Source organism: Engystomops pustulosus, chromosome 4, assembly GCF_040894005.1.
Source record: "Engystomops pustulosus chromosome 4, aEngPut4.maternal, whole genome shotgun sequence".
NCBI lineage: Eukaryota > Metazoa > Chordata > Amphibia > Anura > Leptodactylidae > Engystomops > Engystomops pustulosus.
Genome location: NC_092414.1, coordinates 180,651,423 through 180,663,837, shown reverse-complemented (window position 1 = coordinate 180,663,837; position 12,415 = coordinate 180,651,423).

Below are 12,415 nucleotides of genomic sequence, written 5' to 3'. Positions count from 1 at the left end.
AGTGGCGATTTCGGTGACATGGGTGGACTGCGTGGAAGACTGACTGGTGGACAAATTGCTCGAAGCATTGTCAGCAATCCACGACATCACCTGTTCGCACTGTTCTGGCCTCAACAGTGCTCTACCACGAGTCCCAGTAACTTCAGACATGAACCTAGGGAGTGTAGCTCTGCGGCGTTCCCCTGCTCCCTCATAAGCAGGTGGTGTCTCACCCCGGCCAGGACCACGGCCTCTGACCCCTGCAGTAGTTGGACGCCCACGTCCCCGCCCTCGTCCTCTACCCCTAGCCCTCGGGTTAAACATTTTTAAAATGAGAGTTATAGCTTTAATTTTTTTTTAACTTTTTTTTGTGTTTTTTTTTTTTTTTTGTGTTTTTGAGTTTTTAAAACCAAACAATGCTATCCTATTGCTATGGCTATTTTCTAGCCAAGTATGAAAGCACACTACTATGCCAGATGAGATGACACCGAGTTATTAAACAAAATAAACGTAAAATAAAAAAGGACAAATGGCAGACTGTGCCTAATTGAAATCCAACCCCTACTAAATTTTCCCACTTCGGTCTTTGCAATGGATATGTGCGTCACTAAGCGCAAAACACAGCGGTCGCAAGTCTCACTACAAATTGCTCACAATTGGCTAGTAGATGCACTGCAGCAAGTACAGCCACCAGCAGATCAACCAGAAATCAAATATATAACGCTACTGTAGGCGTAAGCCGTTTGGATTCTCCTATGGCTATTTTCTAGCCAAGTATGAAAGCACACTACTATGCCAGATGAGATGACGCTGAGTTATTAAACAAAATAAACGTAAAATAAAAAAGGACAAATGGCAGACTGTGCCTAATTGAAATCCAACCCCTACTAAATTTTCCCACTTCGGTCTTTGCAATGGATATGTGCGTCACTAAGCGCAAAACACAGCAGTCGCAAGTCTCACTACAAATTGCTCACAATTGGCTAGTAGATGCACTGCAGCAAGTACAGCCACCAGCAGATCAACCAGAAATCAAATATATAATGCTACTGTAGGCGTAAGCCGTTTGGATTCTCCTATGGCTATTTTCTAGCCAAGTATGAAAGCACACTACTATGCCAGATGAGATGACACTGAGTTATTAAACAAAATAAACGTAAAATAAAAAAGGAAAAATGGCAGACTGTGCCTAATTGAAATCCAACCCCTACTAAATTTTCCCACTTTGGTGTTTGAGGTGGATATGTGTGCCACTAAGAGCTAAACACAACGGTAGCATGTCCCCCTGCTAATTCCTCACAAAATGGTACTAGATGCAAATAAATAAAAAAAAAGTAGAACGTTATTGTAGCCCTAAGAAGGGCTGTTGGGTTCTTGGAGAATCACTCCTGCCTAACAGTAAGCTAATAGAACACCCTAACGCTTTCCCTGACCAGCAGCAGCTCTCTCCCTAGCGGCATCCAGACACAGAATGATCCGAGCAGCGCGGGCAGCGGCTAGTCTATCCCAGGGTCACCTGATCTGGCCAGCCAACCACTGCTATCGACGTGTAAGGGTACCACGTCATGCTGGGTGGAGTGCAGAGTCTCCTGGCTTGTGATTGGCTCTGTTTCTGGCCGCCAAAAAGCAAAACGGCGGGAGCTGCCATTTTCTCGAGCGGGCGAAGTATTCGTCCGAGCAACGAGCAGTTTCGAGTACGCTAATGCTCGAACTCTAGTCAGGTGTTGTGTTGTTTTTGAAACAAAGCAGCCATTTTTTTCCCCACCTCCTAACAACTCCTTTAAACACTAACACTATGGCTTTCTGCACACATAGTGGAACGACTGTGAAATTCATTCAGCAGCAATATTTGTAGGCAATCCTAAGCATCAGAAGGAAGCTGGTCTGGTTTCTACTGTGTTTTTTCCACCAGTGTGGGAAGTGAGTAAGTCCCTTTCACTTGAAAATTCTGTACAGAAATTCCATATTGAAATTATGAGCTTAATACACAGTGTGCAGTCTCTCCTTACTCCAATACACTTACTTTACACAAAAAATAAAAGTTCTGAATGAGGGGAAGGAGATAAGAAATTGCCTGGGGCATGTGCATGTAAAATTTAACTTGTCATTGGAGAATCTGGTGGCCCCCAAACACATAATGGGGCACATTTACTTACCCGGCCGCTGTAATTCATCGAACATGCATTGTCCGATGACAATGCACTGTGCCGCGATTCACTAAGATATCCTGCATGTGTCACTTCCCCGCTCAGGTCCGATGGAGTTCACCTTTTTACTGGTGTATGTAAGTGCTTGGTCTTGCGACACAATTTAAAAGTAAAATCCAGCGCTCAGTCCGAATCAGTCGGAACGTCCGACGGCCCTCCCCCTAAATTGTGTTGCATGGAAGCCAGCACAGCTGTGCCAAAAGACGATTGCGTGTGCCAAAATCCTGATGCAGACACTAGTTAAATACCTGTGCAAGCCGTGTAATCCTCGAAATAGGCTCACAGTCCAACACAAGTGCGATCCGCGACCCTTAGTAAATGAGCCCCAATATATTTATTAGTCCTGCTCAAATCTGGAGGCTCAAATAATTTAATGCAATGTGTACTGGGGCCTTAACCGGTTAAGGACCAGGCCCTTTCCTGTTTTTTCATGTCCATTTTTCACTCCCCACCTTCAAAAATCTATAACTTTTTTATTTTTACACGTAAAGAGCTGTGTGACGGCTTGTTTTCTGCGTAAAAAATTGCACTTCATAGTGATGGTATTAAATATTCCATGCCATGTACTCGGAAGCAGGAAAAAATTTCCAAATGCAGTGAAAATGGTGAAAAAAAACCATTTGCGCCATTTTCTTGTGGGCTTGGATGTTACTTCTTTCACTGAGCGCCCCAAATGACATGTCTACTTTATTCTTTGGGTCGGTACGATTAAGGGGATACCAAATTTGTATAGGTTTTATAATGTTTTCATACATTTACAAAAATTAAAACCTCCTGTACAAAAATTATTTTTTTGATTTTGCCAACTTCTGGCGCTAATAACTTTTTTATACTTTGGTGTACAGAGCTGTGGGTGGTAATTTTTAGCGAAATTTGATAATATTTTCAATGATATCATTTTTAGGACTGTACGACCTTTTGATCACTTTTTATAGATTTTTAAAATATTTTTCAAAATGGCAAAAAAGTGCCATTTTTGACTTTGGGCACTATTTTCCGTTACGGGGTTAAACGCATTGAAAAACCGTTATCATATTTTGATAGATCGGGCATTTTCGGACGCTTCGATACCTGATGTGTTTATGATTTTTACTGTTTATTTATATTTATGTGAGTTCTAGGGAAAGGGGGGTGATTTGAAATTTTAGGGGTTTTTATTATAATTTTTTAAACTTTTTTTATTTTTATTTTTACTATTTTTCAGACTCCCTAGGGTACTTTAACCCTAGGTTGTCTGATCGATCCTATCATATACTGCCATACTATAAGCACATTGTAATGAAGGGGTTAAAACGAAATAGCCTCGGGTCTTCAGAAGACCCAAGGCTACCATGGAGACGGATCGCCGCTCCCCGATGATGTCACGGGGAGCGGCGATCCCAGGTAAGATGGCGGCGCCCATGCGCCGCTATCTTTTTGAGGCTGCGGGCAGTTTTGCCGGCAGCCATCGCTGTGAAAACACCCGCGATCGGTGCTAGCAATATGCAGCAAAGACTTACCGGCTATGGAGAGGGCTCAGCCCGTGAGCCCTCTCCATGCAGCACGACCCGACCGCCGCCGTGAATACACGTCGGGCGGTCGCGAACTGGTTAAAGAAATGAACCCATAAAGGATAGGACATGGAATTCATGGAGAAACTTTTAGAGACACTAAACCCACTAATTTATCGCAAAGCGACAACATGGCAATTTAAAGGGAACCTGTCACCTGAAATTTACCTAATTACCCATTACCAGTATGTTGTGAAGCAGATTAACACCTTCCAGATCATGTTTCTTTCATGGCTCAGTCTGGTGGCATCATCAGAAAATCAACTTTGAAGTGAGTTATAAATTGGTTGTATAAAGTCATGGAGGTGGAGATCTCAGCATTGAAGTCAAGCTCTCCTCACCTGAGAATGAAAGATCTGGTTAGTGATGTGTCTGGATGTAGGACCATCAATTACAGTGAAGACGGCATTCTAAAGTGAGGAAAGCTTGACTTCGGTGTTAAACTCTCCGCCTCCTTGACTTTATACAAACAAACTACATGTCACGTCAAAGTTGATTTTCTCGACAATGCTACCATGCCATGGCCATGAAATAGGGATGATCTAGAAGTTGTTCAGCTGCTTGATGACATACTGGTACTGATTTATTAGGTCAATATCTGCTGACAGGTTCCCTTCAAGCAGCGACTTCTTACTCCACTTCTCTGTTGCAGTTTTCAATCGTATCAGCATCCTGAGGACACCCATTCAGTAAAAAGAAGGAGGACAAACTCAGGGTCTAATGAACATGAAGAATTGTTGGGCATGGAGCAGGAGTATCAATGATAATCCAAGTCTGATGACCTATAATTCCTGTTCTGTTGACAGCTGTAACATTTGAACCCCTGGGATTAGACATATAACCCCTTTCAATCCTAAATTTCATTGTGACCCAATCTTGAAAGTGCATAATGGATATTATAGATACTTATGCAACATCCCCCACTGGGGCCTGACCTTTTCTTTCTGTGGCTGTAGATGGCCGGGATCCATAATACCGGAGTGGCTGGCTTATGCAGCCTTGGCCACGCTGTGGTCACGGTGGTTCGTATTGGGAACGGAGGATGGGCCTACAGGCTGGCAGGTCTCCAGCAGGTGGTGTGTGGAAGAAAAGTGGAGGAAGAAGTTTCTCCTACGGGCAACCCCTGAGGGATCCCTGGGTGATTAAGGATGGGGGGCCCATGATGGTGAAGCACCCTGATGCAGGGATCAAATGGAGGCACGTTGTGCAAATCAACTCATGGTTCTTTATTTGAACATCAACAGCAGGCAATGGCCTAACATCGGCAGCAGGTTCAGCAGGCTGGAAAGCTGGTAGGAGATAGCTGGTCCGCAGGAAAGATTGCTCACAGCCTGGTAGTAACTTCAGGCTGGGCTGGTAGATGGAGTAGAGTCTCGACAGTGGACCTCTGCTCTAGCCTAGTCTCCTGACTGGCTATAGGTGTCAGGCAGCAGGCCTGAGACACTTCTGCTTCCTGGTAGTGTGTCTGGATGTCATCTCTGCAGGAGCTACACACTGGATCTTGTTCCTCACTCACTGCTGACTAAAACTTCAGATCCTGTGCTCCCACCCACAAGTGATTTTATACTCCCTTAATGATGCGGAAGCACTCTCCAATCAGCTTCCGGCTTTACAATAAGAACACAGCACATCATTGGTTAAAGAAAATAGATATGTTAACTGTTGCCTTCTCAGGCAGTAGTCCCAGCTGAAATTACACAATATGCCACTTTCGGAAACCACTTGGAGAAGTGATCAGTCTCCCTAGACAGCTCGGAATAGGGAGAGGGTACTGTTCGCAACAACTACTCACCCAATGCATCGGCAGGGTTGTTTCACTTGGCCACCAGGTAGTCTTGCAGGGCTGCTCAAACTTAATATGCGGTAAAATTTTCTGGCAATGGTTCTTTTCAAATGTGTTTGAGGATGAGCTTATAGATATTACCACTGATAAATTATAGTAACGTTCTTATAACATGACTTAAAGAAGGTGCCTAATGCTTACACTCAATAGTATTCTTCATTATAAAGTTATCTAACAGTATCACATTACCACAGTCACAATGTCTTATTTGTATATGTTATATTGAGATCCGTTACATGGTAGATTTCCTAATCACGTCAGATATCATATAACTGTGTTATTTTGCCTTAAAGCGTATGAACCTTCCTGATGATTTATCAGGATAAGCTGTCATGAGGGTGTACACGAGGAGTAACATTATTTCTGCTCATTATATGACATGTATCCGGCATCTTTTATCACTTTTTACCTCAGTAGGTCCATTCTTTCTCACTCTCCGTTACTTACCAGAAGCTCCATTGAGGTCTTTATAGAGAAGTTCTGAATAGTACTGATGTGACGGAGGCCTCTTAAATGTAAATGAACAAGACTGATGAAGCTGCAGCATGGAGGGGCTCTGGGAACCGCCCCAATAGCCCATTTCACTCATTAGCAAAATTTTAAAAGTTGATTTTAGAAGGAAGGAAGCCATGGATAACAAATATAAGAGTATAACCAGAGTCAGGGTGCCTGGATCTATGAGTAAGTGTCCCTGGTTTATCAGGATGGATTTTGATGTTAGATTTCCTTTAATGTAATCTAGGACTTTAGTGAGTTGACTAGGCGGATATCTGTTCAGATGAGGAGGGTTGTAAAAGGTTGTAATAAGTAGATAAAATCGCTTTTTACTCTGATAAAATATAAAAGTTTCTTTATAATCGCCTACACTGCTGATTAATGGAAAGTTGGTGAAAAGTTACTGACCATTTATAATTAAAGAAATCTTTTAAGGAATTATTGGGAGTCATTTGGGGTCCGCTGCAACCTTTTACCATCTCTATGGTAGATAAACAAAATCCTGCATGATACAAGCATAGAATAGACAATGGGGCACATTTACTTACCCAGTCCTGCGGAGTTCACGAAAGTGCATTGTCCGACCATCATGCACTGTGCCACGATTCACTAACATTGTGCGCCCGATATCCTGCATGTATCGCTTTCCCGCTCAGGTCCGCTGGAGTTCACCTTCTTCTTCCTGGTGCAGGTAACTGCTTGATCTTGCGACACAATTTGAAATTTAAATCCCGTGCTCAGTCAGAATAAGTCGGATCGTCCGATGGCCCGCCCCCCGATTTCTGTTGCATGAAATCCGGCGAAGCTGCACCAAAAGCCGATTGCATGCGACACAATCCCCAGATAAATACCTGTCACAGCAGCACAAATCCCGAAAAGCCGGAAAATCCAGCGAAAGTGCAACCCGCGGACCCTTAGTCAATAAACCCCAATATGACCGAAGAGAAGCAAATTCTTTATAAGCATGACTTTCATCCAAAAGGAAGAATGTGCTCCACCGATGCCACCTCAAGAGTGGCATTTATCTTTTGGAGGACAAGTAACTTGCATAACTTTCCCCAGAAAGCTTTGCCTAAAAAACTCCTTCTGGCATCTCCACAGGGAACTGAGCAAGAACTTTGACCATGATTCATACCCATAATGTTTAAAGAATGGACTTCTTGTTATAAAAGTAAACTCCATGCTAAAGACCAAGTCATTCCAGGCGTGGTAATAACCTGAAGCACCTGCTTGTTTAGACCATTCCTTCTTATCTCTTATCTTTATGATTGTGGATGAAAATGTAATGATAAAGACAATATGATGGGGCTTTCCAAGCTTAAATGAAAAGAAAACAATTTCACATAGTGATGTAAGCACCAATGCTTTTATTGCTTTACAACCCTTTCTATGCTATGTGTGAATGAGACATCAATAAACTTCTGTGACTGACACTCAATTCACTTCTATGGGACTCCCAGGACATGTCCCAGTCATGCAAGAAACCAGAAAGTAGGAGACCTGGAACCTAACCATTGTGATCGCCGGATGTTCCAAGTTGTCAGCCTCTAGTGATCTGATGTATGTTTTTAAACCTGGGAATCCCTTCCTAAAATGTTTCAAGTTTTCAAAGCCAGGAAATAGTGAGCCGGCTCTTCTATGTGATCGATGGGAGTCTGCTTACTTAACCTTGCCCCCTAGTGGCTCATCACGCCCCCTTTAACCCGATAAAATCGGGTTAAAAGTGGTTTGGAGTTGGGTGACTGGTCGGACTGAGGCCCCCCCCCCCTATTATACATTAAATAGGGAGCTGTTCAGGAGCCAGAAGAGCCGGTTCTTTTTAGTGAGTGGAGCCTAACGATCCAACTCACTAAAAAGAGCCATAATTCCCATCATTTAACAATTCCTTCATTTATAAGATTACACAGCGCTGCACAGAGCTTGCCAAATCAGTCCCTGTCCCCATGGGGTTCACAATATAATCAACCTACCAGTATGTTTTGGAGTGTGGGAAGAGACCCACGCAAACACAGAGCTTTTCCAATTAAGACCACCTTGCAGGCATATGGACACTTAGAGCCATTGATGCTCCATTGGGGGAATTGAGGGATATATGCAAACACATTTTCCTGGATATCATAAGGAAAACATTTGCTCTTTTGTCTACCTTGTAAGGCAGCTCCTTTACCATCTAGCATGGCTTTCAAGAAGCCTAATGACATGAATAAAGCTAAACCAGTATATCTATTTGAGAAGGAACAGATTCCCAACTGTAGACAGCACTGTTTCGATGTTTTTGCATCTCGTCAGTGTAGGGAAATGGTTTAGCTTAGTGAGAGGCTTTTGACCAGTGTCAGGAAGAGCTCTCCTTACGGAGACTTTGCCAATTAAGGTAACCCTTCTTTAAAACAGTATTTGCATATTTCCGCTGATTAATTTGCTTAGAACCATCATTTCTTTACTGGTCAAAATAGCAATGAAAAGCGAAAGAGCAAATATTTAAAAAGAAAATATCTTTCAAAAGTGTTGCATAGGTGGAGGACATTCTTTGTTTTTATTGCAGTATTTTTTCTGCTTGTGTTATGATTGTTAAACTAATTAGAAAATAATATGAAATACATTTTTTTTTTTAAATTTCTTTAATGAAGGACAATCCGTAAGCTCTTACGGGTGCTACAGAATTTTTATGCTTTGAAAAAATACCTCAGGGTAGATAGCTAATTCTTCTGCTCAAGAATCTTGTGGAACAAATGTTAATTTATAGAATTAGATTTGTTTTCCTATATTTTTTTGGTCTTTGTGGGTTAATCTGAATTATCCATTTTGCCAGTGAGTTTTTTCATATATCTAAACGGTTACTGATATCAATATTGTCTGTGATACCTTTAGTGTTTATTATAAATTGTATTCCAGTGTAAAAAAAAAAATCTGCTGCTTCGCGGACCTGGGCGAAGCAGCGACACCTGCCGGACATCGGGCGCACGGACCTTAGTGAATCCCGGCAGACCCGAATCCACGTCAGATAACGCGCCGCGGGATCGCGACTGGACCGGGTAAGTAAATGTGCCGATAGTGTTGGGTCAAGGGCTACTGTGACCTCATAAGAAAAAAGATCTATATCACATAAAAAGGGAAGTTCCCTTTAGATCAGAAACAGCTCAGTGTGGTCGAACTATATGGGAAATCGAACAGAATGCTGCTATTTTTTTCCAGCACACCAGGTTTGGCTAATGCAATGAATCCCCCCCCCCCCCCCCCCCTCAGTAGTTTAGTCCTATATAAATAAAATATAAACAGGTTCCCAGATAAGTGTCAAGTAACTGTGACACGAAAGAAATAACACAACACTTTGCGTTTGCTTGAAATAAATAGGTAATAATTATACAACTTGTTTAAGTCTCCCGCCTACTGCTATATTTCTTTTTCGGCAACCAGGGCCCTAGACAGGAAACCAACAGGGATCCGAACATCAGTGCTTGAATTTATGGAGCTCTTTGCTAGGCAAAGTGTATGGGGACATGGCTGCATTATAAGAATGTACACCTCTTTTGATTGATAGTTGACTTGGGTCGCGGTCCGGTTATGATCGGAATAATAAGTACAAGACTTTCAGTGATGCAAAATTGTAGAAAAGAAGCAATATTATTTTCTACTCGTGTATCAGAAGAGAATGAGCTAAGCAACAATTGAAAATATTAGGGTAGTTGCATACATTTAGGATGAGCAGCAAATTTCCATGCAGAATTTCAACCAAAAAGTTACTGTTTTTATGAGGGAAGGATTCTGCAAAATTTCATGATCTACGGATTCTAAAATCTTAATCATGTTGACTTCCTGCTCTCCTATGGTGGCAAAACCCAGCCTAAGCCTCTTGGGCTATAAACAATGGATTCATGGTCCATTTTTGGGGTCCATGTGTGATCAGTGTGTATTCTATTGCCCAGCCAAAAGTCCGCAAACATGGCCCATGTATGTCATCCGCCGAAAAAAATCTGAACACTGGCAATGCTATCACAAGCTTGTCCCAAGCTCTTGTCCACAAGCAACTGGTCCACAAATAATAATAATTATAATTCTTTATTCATATAGCGCACAAAGATTACACAGCGCTGCACAAAGCATGTCAAATATGAACGGCATATGAATGACCATATTTTTCCTTACATGGACAGGAATAAGACCTGCTCCGAGCTTTCTACAGCCTTCACACAGATCTGTGAAAAACGGGTCCACAGAAATTAACATGTTGGTTTGTCATCAGTAAAAAAAAAACGATAACCCCTGGACAAAAACAACATTTGTGTGCCTATAGCCCAAATCTGCACAAATTCATTCAAAGGATTTGAGGCTGGATTTACAGTAACCATACCCACGTGTTCCTAAAGTAGTAGTCTAATTTCCAAAAATAAGCAGAATGTAAAAAAACGGTGTTCCGAAACATTGCTCCTTCTACGCCAGGCGTCCCGCGCATGTAAGAAGATATTATTCCTATACTGTAATAGGTAGCAGGGTATTTAAATAGAACATATTATAGTCTAATTGCATTAAAAGCATAACTACAGCAGGCGGAAAGAGTAAGGGGGGGGAAAACGCAGCTGGGGAGAACAATACGGGAAGGGGTGGGGGGGCGAGCCTGGTTTTCATCTCATAATCACCCCATTAAGGACACAATTTCTCATGTCCAGCAGTAATTCCCTAAACTGAAACAGGCTCCGTCGCTCGCTCTGTTCTTCAGCACTGGATCTACGCCTGCAATTCGGCACTACGATCCCCCCCCCCTCAATCTTTCACCCCCTCTCTCTCTCTTCCCTCGCTCTCTATTTGTCCCAATGAAGTGGCCTTTTATCTATTCTGTAGGTACAAATGAAGCTGTCAGACTTGATCAAGCATATGATATGACAGCCTGTGGAAGTCAGTACCCCTTGAACAGAAAACCCTTGTCTGTCACAGCTGCCTGAAACAAACTATAATACATAGATTGATGACTGTGAAAGCAGGACCGCTCTATTTTCGGTGAAAACACTTCTTGAAAGATCTTGAAAGGAGCTGGCAGGTCTGCAGCCCCAATGATTAATGAGCATTGGCTGCACAAGATAGATTTCTCCCACTGCCAGGACTTCATAGCGCAGGCCAAAACATGTTATATCCCTCTTTAGCTTTCCTTGTTGTTCCGGAAATGACATTAAACGACAGGCCGCATATGGAAAAAGTTAAATATAAATTACTGCTGAAAGAGACGTAGTTTGGTTTAGTTTAGTCGAAAATGTTTATGAGTTCAGAAACACGGCACTGCATATGTATTTAAAATGATAAATGAGTTTCAATAACTGAAGAATTTCTGCTTGCGGGCAGGTTTTGAAACCTACACAGTTTTGGCAGTGTTTATCTTTCGCTGACTGCAGAATAACAGCAGGCCTAGAACTTCATAAATCTACCAGACTCAAATCAGTCATTTTGCGTTTCGTTTTTTTTTTTCCCTGCTTTTTCCCCCCTCCATGGTTTGTTTTTCCAAGGACAAAATAACTCTGCGGATGAGAACAGTATTCCAGCTCCGAGAACCAGAACAGGCCTTCGATTTAATGCAGGCCTTCAATTTAATACAAACTTTGATTAAATACAGGCCTTCGATTTAATAGAGGGCTTGATTTAGGACAGGCTTTCAATATAAAGCAGGCCTTCAATATTTACTTTAACGAAGGCCCCTCGCCTTAATACGGACGGTCAATTTCATACAGGCCTTCGGTTTAATACTGTCTTTGATTTAATAGCGGCCTCCACTTTTTTTGCCCACAACCAGGCATCTATTGGTTAGGATATTTTTCAACAGATTTATTATCCTTGCTCAAGTCCTATAGCTCAATGGTTGTCTTTTGGGCAACCTGCGCACTCCCTACGTGGATTTATAGAACAATCTGCTGTGTAACCTAGTTCTATTCTAGTGAATGAGATTTAAAAGATATATACATGGTGCAAAAACTTTTAGCGCAGCTATTGACGTGATGCAGTTTTTATCATCTGTAGCACGTGAATATTCTGCTAAGGAGTTCTTCCTCATTTTCTTTAGGTGAATTAAAGACCACAGAAATCTGGAAGAAAAACCACTAGAATTAGGGGAATGGGGGGATTAGAATACAATGACAGATTACAAAACTTGAGATTATTCAGTTTAGAAAAAAGACGACTGAGGGGAGACCTCATTACAATGTACAAATACCTGAACGGACAGTACAAGGATCTCTCCAAAGATCTTTTTATACCTAGGCCTGTGACCAGGACAAGGGGGCATCCTCTGCGCCTAGAGGAGAGGCGATTTTACCATCACCATAGACAGGGATTCTTTACTGTAAGAGCAGTGAGACTAT